The sequence below is a fragment of the Rana temporaria genome, chromosome 9, assembly GCF_905171775.1.
Source record: "Rana temporaria chromosome 9, aRanTem1.1, whole genome shotgun sequence".
Classification (NCBI taxonomy): Eukaryota; Metazoa; Chordata; class Amphibia; order Anura; family Ranidae; genus Rana; species Rana temporaria.
The window spans coordinates 113,403,874-113,422,532 of NC_053497.1; the positions used below are offsets into that span (position 1 = coordinate 113,403,874).

The following is an 18,659-nucleotide window of genomic DNA, read 5'->3' on the forward strand; positions in this document are numbered from 1 at the left end:
CAGGAAGCACGTGCGCCCGTTGTATGTGCCCAAAAAACGCTGCCACACTGACAGGTCCGCTCTTAGTGAAGAAGTCAGTCGTATGCGATGCTCCGGCCTCTTGGCACCCCTGGTGGCCAGAGACAGCCGACGCGAAAAAACCCGACCCATTGGCATGATACGGCATGCAAAGACGAGGAGGCCCAACAGCGACTGCAATTGACGCAGAGTAACTTTTTCAACCGTGCAAAACCCGTTAATCAAACCCAATAGCTTCTCGAGCTTGTCCGCCGGTAACCTAAAGACCATCTCGAGGGAATCGATTTCAATGCCCTCCGTTTTTTCAGCGGAAAGCGGAACCCCAAACCGGCTCATCAAAGCACAGAAAGAGTCAAGTAGAAAACGACACTGAGAGGATTCGGCCGGGGCAACTATCAGGAAGTCATCCAGATAGTGAATGATGGATCTACAACCCGTTGCACATCACACCACCCATTCCAAAAATGAACTGAACATTTCGAAGTAGTGGCACGATATGGAACAGCCCATAGGCAAACAAGTGTCATAATAGAAGAGGCCATCCACACAGCAACCCAGAAGGTGGTAACAATCCGGGTGCACCGGCAGCAACCTGAAAGCAGATTCAATGTCAGTTTTAGCCATCAGGGCACCTATGCCAGCCCGTCGGACCAACAATACAGCCTTATCAAAGGAGACATAGGAAACAGACGCCTCCTCTTTAGAGATGCCGTCGTTGACCGATGAACCCCTGGGATAATATAAATGGTGGATTAACCGAAACTTACCGCTCTCCTTCTTGGGTACCACTCCCAAGGGAGAAACCCTCAGATTAGGAAACGGCGGGGATAAAAATGGACCCTCAATGCGACCCAAATTGACCTCTTTACTAACCTTGTCCCGCAGAGCATCCGGGTAAAGAGTAGCCGATATCAAATTGCCAGACAGTTGGTGTGAATCTGAGGGAATGAAGGGGATAAGAAAACCATACAAAAAGCCGATGCGCAACAATTCTGCCTCGGATCTATTGGGGTAACGGTCTAGCCAGGGGAGCATCTCTACCACGCTCACCGGCGTCTTTCCCTTCAACAGGCCCTGCAACCCTTTGCGCCGGTTTTGCTCCGCGGGGGCAGCGAACTGCTCCGTGGGCACCACCACAAGAGGAACACTCGTGCTTAAACTTGCACAAGCCGTAGAACTTGCAATGACCCTCGCTAAAGAGCCAGCACGTTCCGGGTCTCTTTGTGGCCGCTGCGCCCTGCTGGTTTGCTGAGGAGGCAGCGGCCCCGCCAAGAAAGGGAGTCTGTCTCTGCGCCATCATAAGCCGCAGCCAGACATCCGTCGCTTTGCAGCCCCATCCCACCTCGGGTTGTAACGCCAAGCGCCTTCTGAACTCTTCGTCATATTTCCACCAGGCGCTGCCGCCATGTGACTTGTAGGCATTGTATACTGAGTCCAAATAAACGAAGAGCTCCGAACAGCGTTCGGGGTGTTTTTCCCCCATAATACCCCCCAGCACAGCGAAAGCCTGCAGCCAGTTACCTATCGTCCTGGCCACCCGGGGTCTACGCTCGAATGACTTGTCAGTATATGGCTTGCGCTCCCTATCAATGGTGTGCTGATCAGCTGAAACCAAAGACCATATATCTATGTACTTATTCTCCCATATCTTTTGTTTGATGTCTTCACTAACGTGCGCCCCTAGCGGGCTAATCCCACAGAAAAAGGCCTCCTTGTGCACACCGGCCCTTGGCGGAGACGGGGGCCGTTTACCCAAAGGAGGCGAAACCACCCCCTGGGAGCTGGGCTCCAGCTGCGTCAATAAAGCCCTTAAAGCCGGTACCAAAGCATGCGCCCCACCCCCCAGGCCCCTGCGAAGTCAAACTCACCGTTAACTGCCGAAGATGGAGGAGGAGGAGGGACCACTGGAGGTATGGCAGCTGACACCACCGAAGAATCGGATGCGGGAACGGGCGGAAGGAAAGCCGGAACTGAAGAGGGAGCCACCAAAACCGTCGTGGCCACGGGAGCCACAGAGGATGCTGGCACGCCGGACGGCTGGTCCGCGTGAGAAGGCCGCCTGGAGCGCCTCGATGAACCCTGTCTAGACCTAAGCCTGCCCTCGCGGTCCCTGGATCGGCTCCTGGAGGAACCACCAGATGAGGATGGTGACCCCCACCGGGAGGATCTGGATCTCCGCCAGTACCTACTGTGACGCCTAGGGGATCTGTGGCGACGGCTTCTGCTGTACCGGCCGTGCCGCCCAGAGCTGCGCGACGAGGATCTGGAGTGTGACCGCATCTCCCGTCTACGGGACCGATCGCTCCTATGACTCGCGGAACGGGGGGGGGATGGGGGGGACAGCGGGGGTGTTCAGCCGAGGAGAGGGAGGCACTATGTCCGGATCTGGGCCTGCAGCTGAAGGTGCCTGGGGGGGGGGTTGTGAGCACATGGCCAGGATGGGACAGCACATCCACTGCTAAATCAGTGGAGGGAAGAGCTGCAGTGGAGGGGACAACTGCAGCAGCAGGGGTGGAGGGGGGTTCAGCAACTAAGCCAGCCTCCTCGCTACTCGAGGAGCTGGAACCACTCACCACAGCATTGCCCATGATGGAAAACAGGGAGGGGGACAGGCACACACTTTGTGCAGGCACCCGAGGATCAGAAGAGGAAGGGGGCGGGGCTACGGCGGCGCCGCGCGCAGGCCACGCCCCCTCGGGCGGAGGCCACGCCCCCTCCACCCGTTTTTCCAAAATCAGGTACAGCGGTGCCTCTGCGCCGCTGTAAAGCCTTGGGGGGACTGGGACTCAGCCTCACAGGCGGTCGGGTGGCCCTGCGAGGAGCCCACCGACCCCTTACCTGATCATCCGCAGTCGGGCACGGCGAGGGGGACGGTCCAGGCATCCCCAGGTCGGCGGTGATGCGAGCCAGGAAGCCTCCATCGGACCGCATCCGCTCCCGGATCAAACCCAGCAGATCTTCAGCCATGACACAGCCAAGGAAGGTAAGTAATCTCACTTGCTGGGGGCTGCTGCAGGTAAGAGGAAGAAGGTGGGAGGGAAATCCCCCTTAAAGCCTTGGTCACATGCTCCCCAAAACCCACCCCCTCGTTCTTGTTTAATTGGTCCTGTCTGCCTTGTAAAACCCACCCTCCCTGAGGGAGGGAGGGAGGAAGGGGGGGAACTAAAGGGGAGAGACACATTTACCCTTTCCTGGACTGTCCCATTACCTCAGGCAGTCCGTGGCACCTAGCCCTACTTGGGCCGGTGCCCACCAGGTCAGCAGCAAGGAGGAGGGGGAGAGCAGATGTGCACCCATGCCAGTCTGAGGCCTGCAGATCAGCAAGCGGAGCTTAGGATACTTGGGGTAGGTGTGTGGGGTGTGGAGCATTTTGTGGCATCTCAAGCAGTGTGTGTGTGTGGGGGGGGGGGGGGGGGTCTTTTTGGCCTTGGCGACCTTTGTTGGAATTTTATATTTCTCAGGTCAGACACTCAATCACAGAATGCTTGTTTTCAGACTAATTAGCCAGGCAACAAGTCCATTAGTTCCTGTACTGTTCAATATGCAATTGCAAAGTGGAAGTGAAGCAAAAAACATCTTCAATATGTTCCCAGTATGGAATTATCTAGGATGGTTTTTATTTTATTTTTTTAAGCATTGGAAACCATGGAGCAGGGATATGCAATTAGCTGACCTCCAGCTGTTGCAAAACTACAAGTCCCATCATGCCTCTGCCTCTGGGTGTCATGCTTGTGGCTGTGACTCTTGCTATGCCTCATGGGACTTGTAGTTCTGCAACAGTTGGCGGTCCACTAATTGCATATCCCCGCCATAGAGGCTTCTATTATGGGTTTCTCCTGGAAGTTTCAGTTACTTGGCTGTCATACCAATACTCTTAAGCAGGACAAGACTTCTAGACTTTCTTGATCTGGAACACATGAAGCCAGGTGTTGAGCATAACAGCAGGTCAATCATTTTGGGTCAGCAGTGAGTCTTTTTCATGATATGCTTAAACTTTGCATTTTTAACCTCCACCTCAAATTTTATCTCTTGTAGACAAGTTGCAATTGAAAATGTTATCTTTTCCATTATTAGAAGCCTTGACCACCTCAAGCAAGTTGAAGGCAGAACACTCCAAGCATGATGGAATCCCTTCTCTTGTCCGGCAGCATTAGTGGATGGTGGGTACCAAGAAAACATATTAGGATGATAGTCCAGCTTGGTTTGCTAGGTATTTTACCATGTACAGGAATGGGTGGCAGAGCATTTATTTTACTCTGAAACCTCTTGGGAAAATCTACAGAGAACCCCCATTTTCTACAAGTAAAGGGTCTGCTGTTCTGAGACAGTTTCGCCAGAGTTATAAGCTTTAATTCTAACTCTTGGCTTGACCACACACTGTGTGGACCCACAAATAAATCTAGGATGATAGTCCAGCTTGGTTTGCTAGGTTTCACCAGAGTTATGAGCTTTTATTCTAACTCTTGGCTTCTGTTGGCCACACATTGTGTGGACCCACAAATTAATTTAAAATGATAGTCCAGCTTGGGTGGATAGGTTTCACCAGAGTTATGAACTTTCATTCTAACTCTTGGCTTGGGTTGGCCACACATTGTGTGGACCCACAAATTAATTTAAGATGATAGGTTTCACCAGAGTTTTGAGCTTTTATCATGACTTATGGGCTTGGGTTTAACCACCAGGTTTGGTGGTGACCAAGTTCTGGGGTCTAGGAGTGAGATGTTATGGTTCGGTTGGAAGTGTCTAGCATGGATTGAGCCCCTGGGGGTGTGAGTGGGGTGGGCGAGCCTTCCATGTAATTTAGTGTCGACAGTGTTGCTTGCCCTGCCCTGTCATGCTGGAAAACGTGGTTGGCTCCTTCATTCACATCAGTCTTCAGCTTACCTTGAAGGTTACCGGTTTCTAGGAGCTCTTTCTCTGTGAAGAGATGCAGGCAGGGCTGTGGATTTCACTCTTTGATCCCTCTTGGGGAAGTCTACGGAGAGCTTGGGCAATGCTCTCGCTCTCTGGAAGTAAAGGGTCGGCTGTTGCAAGACTGTCTAAAATTTCTATTGTGAGCTGTAGTTGGGCATCTGGACTGGTTGCTAGGCTGTTCTGTAGTAGTGGGTTTAGAGACTGGGTCAATCTCAGTCCTTGCTGGACTGGGGGAGAAGTGCCCACTTCTCCGAGAAGGCCGGGGCTAGATCTGATTCAGTCTCCTTGCTCACTGCTCTGGTTCTAACTGGCAGTTGGTCTAGAAGCTTAATTATGGCTTACAGTGGGAATGGTAGATTTTCTTATAACTGTTCATTCTTTCTTCCTGGGAATACAGACTTGCTTTTGGAATGGTCTTTAGTTGTTCTTGGTTGGCGTATGAGGGCACCATATTACAGTCAACAAACTCTTTGGCCAGGCCAAAATCAATACGCTCTATTCTTGGGTCAGACTTTAGGTATTGGGTCAGAATCCTTCTCTTCTTAGGGGGAAAAGGGTCTTGATACTTGCCGATCCCACAAAATGGCAGTACTTCAACGCATTGGCTAACTTCACACGGTTTTTACTTGTCAATATCTCTGTTTATTACGACAACGCCAAATTCCTCAGTTTTGCCGCTTATGTTTTCATGTGATCCCAATGCTTATCTTTATATTGTAGCTGGTGAAATGACCATCAAGGCTGAAGTATGGCAACACTGTGCTGTTTGAGAGTAAACGGAGAGGTATGTATCAAATTCAGTCTATAAATGCTGTAATCTGTGGGACATTTTAAGTGAAACTTTTTTGTGTATCAAGCTTTTAAGCGGAGGTCCACCCAAAAATGGAACTTCTGCTTTAAGTGACTGTGAGCCCCTTGACATGCCACATTTGGAAAATGGGAAACTATCAACAGGGGCCCGGAAGTGATGTCTCATGTCATTTCTGGGTCAAGAGCAGGGAGGAGGGGGAGAGCAGATGTGCACCTATGCCAGTCTCAAGCCTGCAGATCAGCAAGCCGAGCCCGGGATACTTGGGGTAGGTGTACTGGGTGTGAAGCATTTCGTGGCAGCTCCAACAGTGTGTGGGGGTGTGTTTTGTTGGCCTTGGCGTCCTAACGCCTGGGGTTTGTCGAGCCCTTAAACATGAGGAAAGTACAGAGGCCGCCATTGCTGAAGCCTGATTTTGAGAAGGTTTGTTCTGGCTATCTGGTGCTTTGGCCTCAACACTTTGTTTGAATTTTATATTTCTCAGGTCAGACACTCAATCACAGAATGCTTGTTTTCAGACTCATTTTTTAAAGCCAAATTCTCCAGGCAACAAGTCCATTAGTTTCTTTACTGCCAGTGCACGCTGGTCTGTGAGTGCACGCTGGTCTGTGGGTCTGCGAGTGCACGCTGGTCTGTGGGTCTGCGAGTGCACGCTGGTCTGTGGGTCTGCGAGTGCACGCTGGTCTGTGGGTCTGCGAGTGCACGCTGGTCTGTGGGTCTGCGAGTGCACGCTGGTCTGTGGGTCTGCGAGTGCACGCTGGTCTGTGGGTCTGCGAGTGCACGCTGGTCTGTGGGTCTGCGAGTGCACGCTGGTCTGTTGGCCTGCGAGTGCACGCTGGTCTGTTGGCCTGCGAGTGCACGCTGGTCTGTTGGCCTGCGAGTGCACGCTGGTCTGCGAGACCCACAAATTAATTTAAGATGATAGTCCAGCTTGGGTGGATAGGTTTCACCAGAGTTATGAACTTTCATTCTAACTCTTGGCTTGGGTTGGCCACACATTGTGTGGACCCACAAATTAATTTAAGATGATAGGTTTCACCAGAGTTTTGAGCTTTTATCATGACTTATGGGCTTGGGTTTAACCACCAGGTTTGGTGGTGACCAAGTTCTGGGGTCTAGGAGTGAGATGTTATGGTTCGGTTGGAAGTGTCTAGCATGGATTCTCCAGGCAACAAGTCCATTAGTTTCTTTACTGCCAGTGCATGCTGGTCTGTGGGTCTGTGGGTCTGCGAGTGCACGCTGGTCTGTGGGTCTGCGAGTGCACGCTGGTCTGTGGGTCTGCGAGTGCACGCTGGTCTGTGGGTCTGCGAGTGCACGCTGGTCTGTGGGTCTGCGAGTGCACGCTGGTCTGTGGGTCTGCGAGTGCACGCTGGTCTGTGGGTCTGCGAGTGCACGCTGGTCTGTGGGTCTGCGAGTGCACGCTGGTCTGTGGGTCTGCGAGTGCACGCTGGTCTGTGGGTCTGCGAGTGCACGCTGGTCTGTGGGTCTGCGAGTGCACGCTGGTCTGTTGGCCTGCGAGTGCACGCTGGTCTGTTGGCCTGCGAGTGCACGCTGGTCTGCGGGTCTGCGAGTGCACGCTGGTCTGCGAGACCCACAAATTAATTTAAGATGATAGTCCAGCTTGGGTGGATAGGTTTCACCAGAGTTATGAACTTTCATTCTAACTCTTGGCTTGGGTTGGCCACACATTGTGTGGACCCACAAATTAATTTAAGATGATAGGTTTCACCAGAGTTTTGAGCTTTTATCATGACTTATGGGCTTGGGTTTAACCACCAGGTTTGGTGGTGACCAAGTTCTGGGGTCTAGGAGTGAGATGTTATGGTTCGGTTGGAAGTGTCTAGCATGGATTGAGCCCCTGGGGGTGTGAGTGGGGTGGGCGAGCCTTCCATGTAATTTAGTGTCGACAGTGTTGCTTGCCCTGCCCTGTCATGCTGGAAAACGTGGTTGGCTCCTTCATTCACATCAGTCTTCAGCTTACCTTGAAGGTTACCGGTTTCTAGGAGCTCTTTCTCTGTGAAGAGATGCAGGCAGGGCTGTGGATTTCACTCTTTGATCCCTCTTGGGGAAGTCTACGGAGAGCTTGGGCAATGCTCTCGCTCTCTGGAAGTAAAGGGTCGGCTGTTGCAAGACTGTCTAAAATTTCTATTGTGAGCTGTAGTTGGGCATCTGGACTGGTTGCTAGGCTGTTCTGTAGTAGTGGGTTTAGAGACTGGGTCAATCTCAGTCCTTGCTGGACTGGGGGAGAAGTGCCCACTTCTCCGAGAAGGCCGGGGCTAGATCTGATTCAGTCTCCTTGCTCACTGCTCCGGTTCTTCCTGGCAGTTGGTCTAGAAGCTTAATTATGGCTTACAGTGGGAATGGTAGATTTTCTTATAACTGTTCATTCTTTCTTCCTGGGAATACAGACTTGCTTTTGGAATGGTCTTTAGTTGTTCTTGGTTGGCGTATGAGGGCACCATATTACAGTCAACAAACTCTTTGGCCAGGCCAAAATCAATACGCTCTATTCTTGGGTCAGACTTTAGGTATTGGGTCAGAATCCTTCTCTTCTTAGGGGGAAAAGGGTCTTGATACTTGCCGATCCCACAAAATGGCAGTACTTCAACGCATTGGCTAACTTCACACGGTTTTTACTTGTCAATATCTCTGTTTATTACGACAACGCCAAATTCCTCAGTTTTGCCGCTTATGTTTTCATGTGATCCCAATGCTTATCTTTATATTGTAGCTGGTGAGATGACCATCAAGGCTGAAGTATGGCAACACTGTGCTGTTTGAGAGTAAACGGAGAGGTATGTATCAAATTCAGTCTATAAATGCTGTAATCTGTGGGACATTTTAAGTGAAACTTTTTTGTGTATCAAGCTTTTAAGCGGAGGTCCACCCAAAAATGGAACTTCTGCTTTAAGTGACTGTGAGCCCCTTGACATGCCACATTTGGAAAATGGGAAACTATCAACAGGGGCCCGGAAGTGATGTCTCATGTCATTTCTGGGTCATCAGCAGGGAGGAGGGGGAGAGCAGATGTGCACCTATGCCAGTCTCAAGCCTGCAGATCAGCAAGCCGAGCCCGGGATACTTGGGGTAGGTGTACGGGGTGTGAAGCATTTCGTGGCAGCTCCAACAGTGTGTGGGGGTGTGTTTTGTTGGCCTTGGCGTCCTGACGCCTGGGGTTTGTCGAGCCCTTAAACATGAGGAAAGTACAGAGGCCGCCATTGCTGAAGCCTGATTTTGAGAAGGTTTGTTCTGGCTATCTGGTGCTTTGGCCTCAACACTTTGTTTGAATTTTATATTTCTCAGGTCAGACACTCAATCACAGAATGCTTGTTTTCAGACTCATTTTTTAAAGCCAAATTCTCCAGGCAACAAGTCCATTAGTTTCTTTACTGCCAGTGCACGCTGGTCTGTGGGTCTGCGAGTGCACGCTGGTCTGTGGGTCTGCGAGTGCACGCTGGTCTGTGGGTCTGCGAGTGCACGCTGGTCTGTGGGTCTGCGAGTGCACGCTGGTCTTTGGGTCTGCGAGTGCACGCTGGTCTGTGGGTCTGCGAGTGCACGCTGGTCTGTGGGTCTGCGAGTGCACGCTGGTCTGTGGGTCTGCGAGTGCACGCTGGTCTGTTGGCCTGCGAGTGCACGCTGGTCTGTTGGCCTGCGAGTGCACGCTGGTCTGTTGGCCTGCGAGTGCACGCTGGTCTGTTGGCCTGCGAGTGCACGCTGGTCTGCGGGTCTGCGAGACCCACAAATTAATTTAAGATGATAGTCCAGCTTGGGTGGATAGGTTTCACCAGAGTTATGAACTTTCATTCTAACTCTTGGCTTGGGTTGGCCACACATTGTGTGGACCCACACATTAATTTAAGATGATAGGTTTCACCAGAGTTTTGAGCTTTTATCATGACTTATGGGCTTGGGTTTAACCACCAGGTTTGGTGGTGACCAAGTTCTGGGGTCTAGGAGTGAGATGTTATGGTTTGGTTGGAAGTGTTTAGCATGGATTCTCCAGGCAACAAGTCCATTAGTTTCTTTACTGCCAGTGCACGCTGGTCTGTGGGTCTGTGGGTCTGTGGGTCTGTGGGTCTGCGAGTGCACGCTGGTCTGTGGGTCTGCGAGTGCACGCTGGTCTGTGGGTCTGCGAGTGCACGCTGGTCTGTGGGTCTGCGAGTGCACGCTGGTCTGTGGGTCTGCGAGTGCACGCTGGTCTGTGGGTCTGCGAGTGCACGCTGGTCTGTGGGTCTGCGAGTGCACGCTGGTCTGTGGGTCTGCGAGTGCACGCTGGTCTGCGAGACCCACAAATTAATTTAAGATGATAGTCCAGCTTGGGTGGATAGGTTTCACCAGAGTTATGAACTTTCATTCTAACTCTTGGCTTGGGTTGGCCACACATTGTGTGGACCCACAAATTAATTTAAGATGATAGGTTTCACCAGAGTTTTGAGCTTTTATCATGACTTATGGGCTTGGGTTTAACCACCAGGTTTGGTGGTGACCAAGTTCTGGGGTCTAGGAGTGAGATGTTATGGTTCGGTTGGAAGTGTCTAGCATGGATTGAGCCCCTGGGGGTGTGAGTGGGGTGGGCGAGCCTTCCATGTAATTTAGTGTCGACAGTGTTGCTTGCCCTGCCCTGTCATGCTGGAAAACGTGGTTGGCTCCTTCATTCACATCAGTCTTCAGCTTACCTTGAAGGTTACCGGTTTCTAGGAGCTCTTTCTCTGTGAAGAGATGCAGGCAGGGCTGTGGATTTCACTCTTTGATCCCTCTTGGGGAAGTCTACGGAGAGCTTGGGCAATGCTCTCGCTCTCTGGAAGTAAAGGGTCGGCTGTTGCAAGACTGTCTAAAATTTCTATTGTGAGCTGTAGTTGGGCATCTGGACTGGTTGCTAGGCTGTTCTGTAGTAGTGGGTTTAGAGACTGGGTCAATCTCAGTCCTTGCTGGACTGGGGGAGAAGTGCCCACTTCTCCGAGAAGGCCGGGGCTAGATCTGATTCAGTCTCCTTGCTCACTGCTCCGGTTCTTCCTGGCAGTTGGTCTAGAAGCTTAATTATGGCTTACAGTGGGAATGGTAGATTTTCTTATAACTGTTCATTCTTTCTTCCTGGGAATACAGACTTGCTTTTGGAATGGTCTTTAGTTGTTCTTGGTTGGCGTATGAGGGCACCATATTACAGTCAACAAACTCTTTGGCCAGGCCAAAATCAATACGCTCTATTCTTGGGTCAGACTTTAGGTATTGGGTCAGAATCCTTCTCTTCTTAGGGGGAAAAGGGTCTTGATACTTGCCGATCCCACAAAATGGCAGTACTTCAACGCATTGGCTAACTTCACACGGTTTTTACTTGTCAATATCTCTGTTTATTACGACAACGCCAAATTCCTCAGTTTTGCCGCTTATGTTTTCATGTGATCCCAATGCTTATCTTTATATTGTAGCTGGTGAGATGACCATCAAGGCTGAAGTATGGCAACACTGTGCTGTTTGAGAGTAAACGGAGAGGTATGTATCAAATTCAGTCTATAAATGCTGTAATCTGTGGGACATTTTAAGTGAAACTTTTTTGTGTATCAAGCTTTTAAGCGGAGGTCCACCCAAAAATGGAACTTCTGCTTTAAGTGACTGTGAGCCCCTTGACATGCCACATTTGGAAAATGGGAAACTATCAACAGGGGCCCGGAAGTGATGTCTCATGTCATTTCTGGGTCATCAGCAGGGAGGAGGGGGAGAGCAGATGTGCACCTATGCCAGTCTCAAGCCTGCAGATCAGCAAGCCGAGCCCGGGATACTTGGGGTAGGTGTACGGGGTGTGAAGCATTTCGTGGCAGCTCCAACAGTGTGTGGGGGTGTGTTTTGTTGGCCTTGGCGTCCTGACGCCTGGGGTTTGTCGAGCCCTTAAACATGAGGAAAGTACAGAGGCCGCCATTGCTGAAGCCTGATTTTGAGAAGGTTTGTTCTGGCTATCTGGTGCTTTGGCCTCAACACTTTGTTTGAATTTTATATTTCTCAGGTCAGACACTCAATCACAGAATGCTTGTTTTCAGACTCATTTTTTAAAGCCAAATTCTCCAGGCAACAAGTCCATTAGTTTCTTTACTGCCAGTGCACGCTGGTCTGTGGGTCTGCGAGTGCACGCTGGTCTGTGGGCCTGCGAGTGCACGCTGGTCTGTGGGCCTGCGAGTGCACGCTGGTCTGTGGGTCTGCGAGTGCACGCTGGTCTGTGGGTCTGCGAGTGCACGCTGGTCTGTGGGTCTGCGAGTGCACGCTGGTCTGTGGGTCTGCGAGTGCACGCTGGTCTGTGGGTCTGCGAGTGCACGCTGGTCTGTGGGTCTGCGAGTGCACGCTGGTCTGTGGGTCTGCGAGTGCACGCTGGTCTGTGGGTCTGCGAGTGCACGCTGGTCTGTGGGTCTGCGAGTGCACGCTGGTCTGTGGGTCTGCGAGTGCACGCTGGTCTGTGGGTCTGCGAGTGCACGCTGGTCTGTGGGTCTGCGAGTGCACGCTGGTCTGTGGGTCTGCGAGTGCACGCTGGTCTGTGGGTCTGCGAGTGCACGCTGGTCTGTGGGTCTGCGAGTGCACGCTGGTCTGTTGGCCTGCGAGTGCACGCTGGTCTGCGGGTCTGCGAGACCCACAAATTAATTTAAGATGATAGTCCAGCTTGGGTGGATAGGTTTCACCAGAGTTATGAACTTTCATTCTAACTCTTGGCTTGGGTTGGCCACACATTGTGTGGACCCACAAATTAATTTAAGATGATAGGTTTCACCAGAGTTTTGAGCTTTTATCATGACTTATGGGCTTGGGTTTAACCACCAGGTTTGGTGGTGACCAAGTTCTGGGGTCTAGGAGTGAGATGTTATGGTTCGGTTGGAAGTGTCTAGCATGGATTCTCCAGGCAACAAGTCCATTCGTTTCTTTACTGCCAGTGCACGCTGGTCTGTGGGTCTGTGGGTCTGCGAGTGCACGCTGGTCTGTGGGTCTGCGAGTGCACGCTGGTCTGTGGGTCTGCGAGTGCACGCTGGTCTGTGGGTCTGCGAGTGCACGCTGGTCTGTGGGTCTGCGAGTGCACGCTGGTCTGTGGGTCTGCGAGTGCACGCTGGTCTGTGGGTCTGCGAGTGCACGCTGGTCTGTGGGTCTGCGAGTGCACGCTGGTCTGTGGGTCTGCGAGTGCACGCTGGTCTGTGGGTCTGCGAGTGCACGCTGGTCTGTGGGCCTGCGAGTGCACGCTGGTCTGCGGGTCTGCGAGTGCACGCTGGTCTGCGAGACCCACAAATTAATTTAAGATGATAGTCCAGCTTGGGTGGATAGGTTTCACCAGAGTTATGAACTTTCATTCTAACTCTTGGCTTGGGTTGGCCACACATTGTGTGGACCCACAAATTAATTTAAGATGATAGTCCAGCTTGGGTGGATAGGTTTCACCAGAGTTATGAACTTTCATTCTAACTCTTGGCTTGGGTTGGCCACACATTGTGTGGACCCACAAATTAATTTAAGATGATAGTTTTCACCAGAGTTTTGAGCTTTTATCATGACTTATGGGCTTGGGTTTAACCACCAGGTTTGGTGGTGACCAAGTTCTGGGGTCTAGGATTGAGATGTTATGGTTCGGTTGGAAGTGTCTAGCATGGATTGAGCCCCTGGGGGTGTGAGTGGGGTGGGCGAGCCTTCCATGTAATTTAGTGTCGACAGTGTTGCTTGCCCTGCCCTGTCATGCTGGAAAACGTGGTTGGCTCCTTCATTCACATCAGTCTTCAGCTTACCTTGAAGGTTACCGGTTTCTAGGAGCTCTTTCTCTGTGAAGAGATGCAGGCAGGGCTGTGGATTTCACTCTTTGATCCCTCTTGGGGAAGTCTACGGAGAGCTTGGGCAATGCTCTCGCTCTCTGGAAGTAAAGGGTCGGCTGTTGCAAGACTGTCTAAAATTTCTATTGTGAGCTGTAGTTGGGCATCTGGACTGGTTGCTAGGCTGTTCTGTAGTAGTGGGTTTAGAGACTGGGTCAATCTCAGTCCTTGCTGGACTGGGGGAGAAGTGCCCACTTCTCCGAGAAGGCCGGGGCTAGATCTGATTCAGTCTCCTTGCTCACTGCTCCGGTTCTTCCTGGCAGTTGGTCTAGAAGCTTAATTATGGCTTACAGTGGGAATGGTAGATTTTCTTATAACTGTTCATTCTTTCTTCCTGGGAATACAGACTTGCTTTTGGAATGGTCTTTAGTTGTTCTTGGTTGGCGTATGAGGGCACCATATTACAGTCAACAAACTCTTTGGCCAGGCCAAAATCAATACGCTCTATTCTTGGGTCAGACTTTAGGTATTGGGTCAGAATCCTTCTCTTCTTAGGGGGAAAAGGGTCTTGATACTTGCCGATCCCACAAAATGGCAGTACTTCAACGCATTGGCTAACTTCACACGGTTTTTACTTGTCAATATCTCTGTTTATTACGACAACGCCAAATTCCTCAGTTTTGCCGCTTATGTTTTCATGTGATCCCAATGCTTATCTTTATATTGTAGCTGGTGAGATGACCATCAAGGCTGAAGTATGGCAACACTGTGCTGTTTGAGAGTAAACGGAGAGGTATGTATCAAATTCAGTCTATAAATGCTGTAATCTGTGGGACATTTTAAGTGAAACTTTTTTGTGTATCAAGCTTTTAAGCGGAGGTCCACCCAAAAATGGAACTTCTGCTTTAAGTGACTGTGAGCCCCTTGACATGCCACATTTGGAAAATGGGAAACTATCAACAGGGGCCCGGAAGTGATGTCTCATGTCATTTCTGGGTCATCAGCAGGGAGGAGGGGGAGAGCAGATGTGCACCTATGCCAGTCTCAAGCCTGCAGATCAGCAAGCCGAGCCCGGGATACTTGGGGTAGGTGTACGGGGTGTGAAGCATTTCGTGGCAGCTCCAACAGTGTGTGGGGGTGTGTTTTGTTGGCCTTGGCGTCCTGACGCCTGGGGTTTGTCGAGCCCTTAAACATGAGGAAAGTACAGAGGCCGCCATTGCTGAAGCCTGATTTTGAGAAGGTTTGTTCTGGCTATCTGGTGCTTTGGCCTCAACACTTTGTTTGAATTTGATATTTCTCAGGTCAGACACTCAATCACAGAATGCTTGTTTTCAGACTCATTTTTTTAAGCCAAATTCTCCAGGCAACAAGTCCATTAGTTTCTTTACTGCCAGTGCACGCTGGTCTGTGGGTCTGCGAGTGCACGCTGGTCTGTGGGTCTGCGAGTGCACGCTGGTCTGTGGGCCTGCGAGTGCACGCTGGTCTGTGGGCCTGCGAGTGCACGCTGGTCTGTGGGCCTGCGAGTGCACGCTGGTCTGTGGGTCTGCGAGTGCACGCTGGTCTGTGGGTCTGCGAGTGCACGCTGGTCTGTGGGTCTGCGAGTGCACGCTGGTCTGTGGGTCTGCGAGTGCACGCTGGTCTGTGGGTCTGCGAGTGCACGCTGGTCTGTGGGTCTGCGAGTGCACGCTGGTCTGTGGGTCTGCGAGTGCACGCTGGTCTGTGGGTCTGCGAGTGCACGCTGGTCTGTGGGCCTGCGAGTGCACGCTGGTCTGCGTTTCTGCGAGTGCACGCTGGTCTGCGTTTCTGCGAGTGCACGCTGGTCTGCGAGACCCACAAATTAATTTAAGATGATAGTCCAGCTTGGGTGGATAGGTTTCACCAGAGTTATGAACTTTCATTCTAACTCTTGGCTTGGGTTGGCCACACATTGTGTGGACCCACAAATTAATTTAAGATGATAGTTTTCACCAGAGTTTTGAGCTTTTATCATGACTTATGGGCTTGGGTTTAACCACCAGGTTTGGTGGTGACCAAGTTCTGGGGTCTAGGAGTGAGATGTTATGGTTCGGTTGGAAGTGTCTAGCATGGATTGAGCCCCTGGGGGTGTGAGTGGGGTGGGCGAGCCTTCCATGTAATTTAGTGTCGACAGTGTTGCTTGCCCTGCCCTGTCATGCTGGAAAACGTGGTTGGCTCCTTCATTCACATCAGTCTTCAGCTTACCTTGAAGGTTACCGGTTTCTAGGAGCTCTTTCTCTGTGAAGAGATGCAGGCAGGGCTGTGGATTTCACTCTTTGATCCCTCTTGGGGAAGTCTACGGAGAGCTTGGGCAATGCTCTCGCTCTCTGGAAGTAAAGGGTCGGCTGTTGCAAGACTGTCTAAAATTTCTATTGTGAGCTGTAGTTGGGCATCTGGACTGGTTGCTAGGCTGTTCTGTAGTAGTGGGTTTAGAGACTGGGTCAATCTCAGTCCTTGCTGGACTGGGGGAGAAGTGCCCACTTCTCCGAGAAGGCCGGGGCTAGATCTGATTCAGTCTCCTTGCTCACTGCTCCGGTTCTTCCTGGCAGTTGGTCTAGAAGCTTAATTATGGCTTACAGTGGGAATGGTAGATTTTCTTATAACTGTTCATTCTTTCTTCCTGGGAATACAGACTTGCTTTTGGAATGGTCTTTAGTTGTTCTTGGTTGGCGTATGAGGGCACCATATTACAGTCAACAAACTCTTTGGCCAGGCCAAAATCAATACGCTCTATTCTTGGGTCAGACTTTAGGTATTGGGTCAGAATCCTTCTCTTCTTAGGGGGAAAAGGGTCTTGATACTTGCCGATCCCACAAAATGGCAGTACTTCAACGCATTGGCTAACTTCACACGGTTTTTACTTGTCAATATCTCTGTTTATTACGACAACGCCAAATTCCTCAGTTTTGCCGCTTATGTTTTCATGTGATCCCAATGCTTATCTTTATATTGTAGCTGGTGAGATGACCATCAAGGCTGAAGTATGGCAACACTGTGCTGTTTGAGAGTAAACGGAGAGGTATGTATCAAATTCAGTCTATAAATGCTGTAATCTGTGGGACATTTTAAGTGAAACTTTTTTGTGTATCAAGCTTTTAAGCGGAGGTCCACCCAAAAATGGAACTTCTGCTTTAAGTGACTGTGAGCCCCTTGACATGCCACATTTGGAAAATGGGAAACTATCAACAGGGGCCCGGAAGTGATGTCTCATGTCATTTCTGGGTCATCAGCAGGGAGGAGGGGGAGAGCAGATGTGCACCTATGCCAGTCTCAAGCCTGCAGATCAGCAAGCCGAGCCCGGGATACTTGGGGTAGGTGTACGGGGTGTGAAGCATTTCGTGGCAGATCCAACAGTGTGTGGGGGTGTGTTTTGTTGGCCTTGGCGTCCTGACGCCTGGGGTTTGTCGAGCCCTTAAACATGAGGAAAGTACAGAGGCCGCCATTGCTGAAGCCTGATTTTGAGAAGGTTTGTTCTGGCTATCTGGTGCTTTGGCCTCAACACTTTGTTTGAATTTTATATTTCTCAGGTCAGACACTCAATCACAGAATGCTTGTTTTCAGACTCATTTTTTAAAGCCAAATTCTCCAGGCAACAAGTCCATTAGTTTCTTTACTGCCAGTGCACGCTGGTCTGTGGGCCTGCGAGTGCACGCTGGTCTGTGGGCCTGCGAGTGCACGCTGGTCTGTGGGCCTGCGAGTGCACGCTGGTCTGTGGGCCTGCGAGTGCACGCTGGTCTGTGGGCCTGCGAGTGCACGCTGGTCTGTGGGCCTGCGAGTGCACGCTGGTCTGTGGGCCTGCGAGTGCACGCTGGTCTGTGGGCCTGCGAGTGCACGCTGGTCTGTGGGTCTGCGAGTGCACGCTGGTCTGTGGGTCTGCGAGTGCACGCTGGTCTGTGGGTCTGTGGGTCTGCGGGTCTGCGAGTGCACGCTGGTCTGTGGGTCTGCGAGTGCACGCTGGTCTGTTGGCCTGCGAGTGCACGCTGGTCTGTTGGCCTGCGAGTGCACGCTGGTCTGTTGGCCTGCGAGTGCACGCTGGTCTGCGGGTCTGCGAGACCCACAAATTAATTTAAGATGATAGTCCAGCTTGAGTGGATAGGTTTCACCAGAGTTATGAACTTTCATTCTAACTCTTGGCTTGGGTTGGCCACACATTGTGTGGACCCACAAATTAATTTAAGATGATAGGTTTCACCAGAGTTTTGAGCTTTTATCATGACTTATGGGCTTGGGTTTAACCACCAGGTTTGGTGGTGACCAAGTTCTGGGGTCTAGGAGTGAGATGTTATGGTTCGGTTGGAAGTGTCTAGCATGGATTCTCCAGGCAACAAGTCCATTAGTTTCTTTACTGCCAGTGCACGCTGGTCTGTGGGTCTGTTGGCCTGCGAGTGCACGCTGGTCTGTGGGTCTGCGAGTGCACGCTGGTCTGTGGGTCTGCGAGTGCACGCTGGTCTGTGGGTCTGCGAGTGCACGCTGGTCTGTGGGTCTGCGAGTGCACGCTGGTCTGTGGGTCTGCGAGTGCACGCTGGTCTGTGGGTCTGCGAGTGCACGCTGGTCTGTGGGTCTGCGAGTGCACGCTGGTCTGTGGGTCTGCGAGTGCACGCTGGTCTGTTGGCCTGCGAGTGCACGCTGGTCTGTGGGCCTGCGAGTGCACGCTGGTCTGCGGGTCTGCGATTGCACGCTGGTCTGCGAGACCCACAAATTAATTTAAGATGATAGTCCAGCTTGGGTGGATAGGTTTCACCAGAGTTATGAACTTTCATTCTAACTCTTGGCTTGGGTTGGCCACACATTGTGTGGACCCACAAATTAATTTAAGATGATAGGTTTCACCAGAGTTTTGAGCTTTTATCATGACTTATGGGCTTGGGTTTAACCACCAGGTTTGGTGGTGACCAAGTTCTGGGGTCTAGGAGTGAGATGTTATGGTTCGGTTGGAAGTGTCTAGCATGGATTGAGCCCCTGGGGGTGTGAGTGGGGTGGGCGAGCCTTCCATGTAATTTAGTGTCGACAGTGTTGCTTGCCCTGCCCTGCCCTGTCATGCTGGAAAACGTGGTTGGCTCCTTCATTCACATCAGTCTTCAGCTTACCTTGAAGGTTACCGGTTTCTAGGAGCTCTTTCTCTGTGAAGAGATGCA

General features: G+C 51.3%; 1 long non-coding RNA gene across 1 annotated transcript; it reads left to right on the forward strand.

Moving 5' to 3' along the window:
• The first annotated feature begins 4,113 nt into the window (after positions 1–4,113).
• LOC120913864 lies at positions 4,114–16,881 on the forward strand. Its single transcript, XR_005743580.1, has 6 exons — positions 4,114–4,178; positions 5,653–5,716; positions 8,472–8,535; positions 11,167–11,230; positions 14,239–14,302; positions 16,480–16,881. It is a non-coding gene; the product is annotated as an uncharacterized LOC120913864 (long non-coding RNA).
• The last annotated feature ends 1,778 nt before the right edge of the window (positions 16,882–18,659 follow it).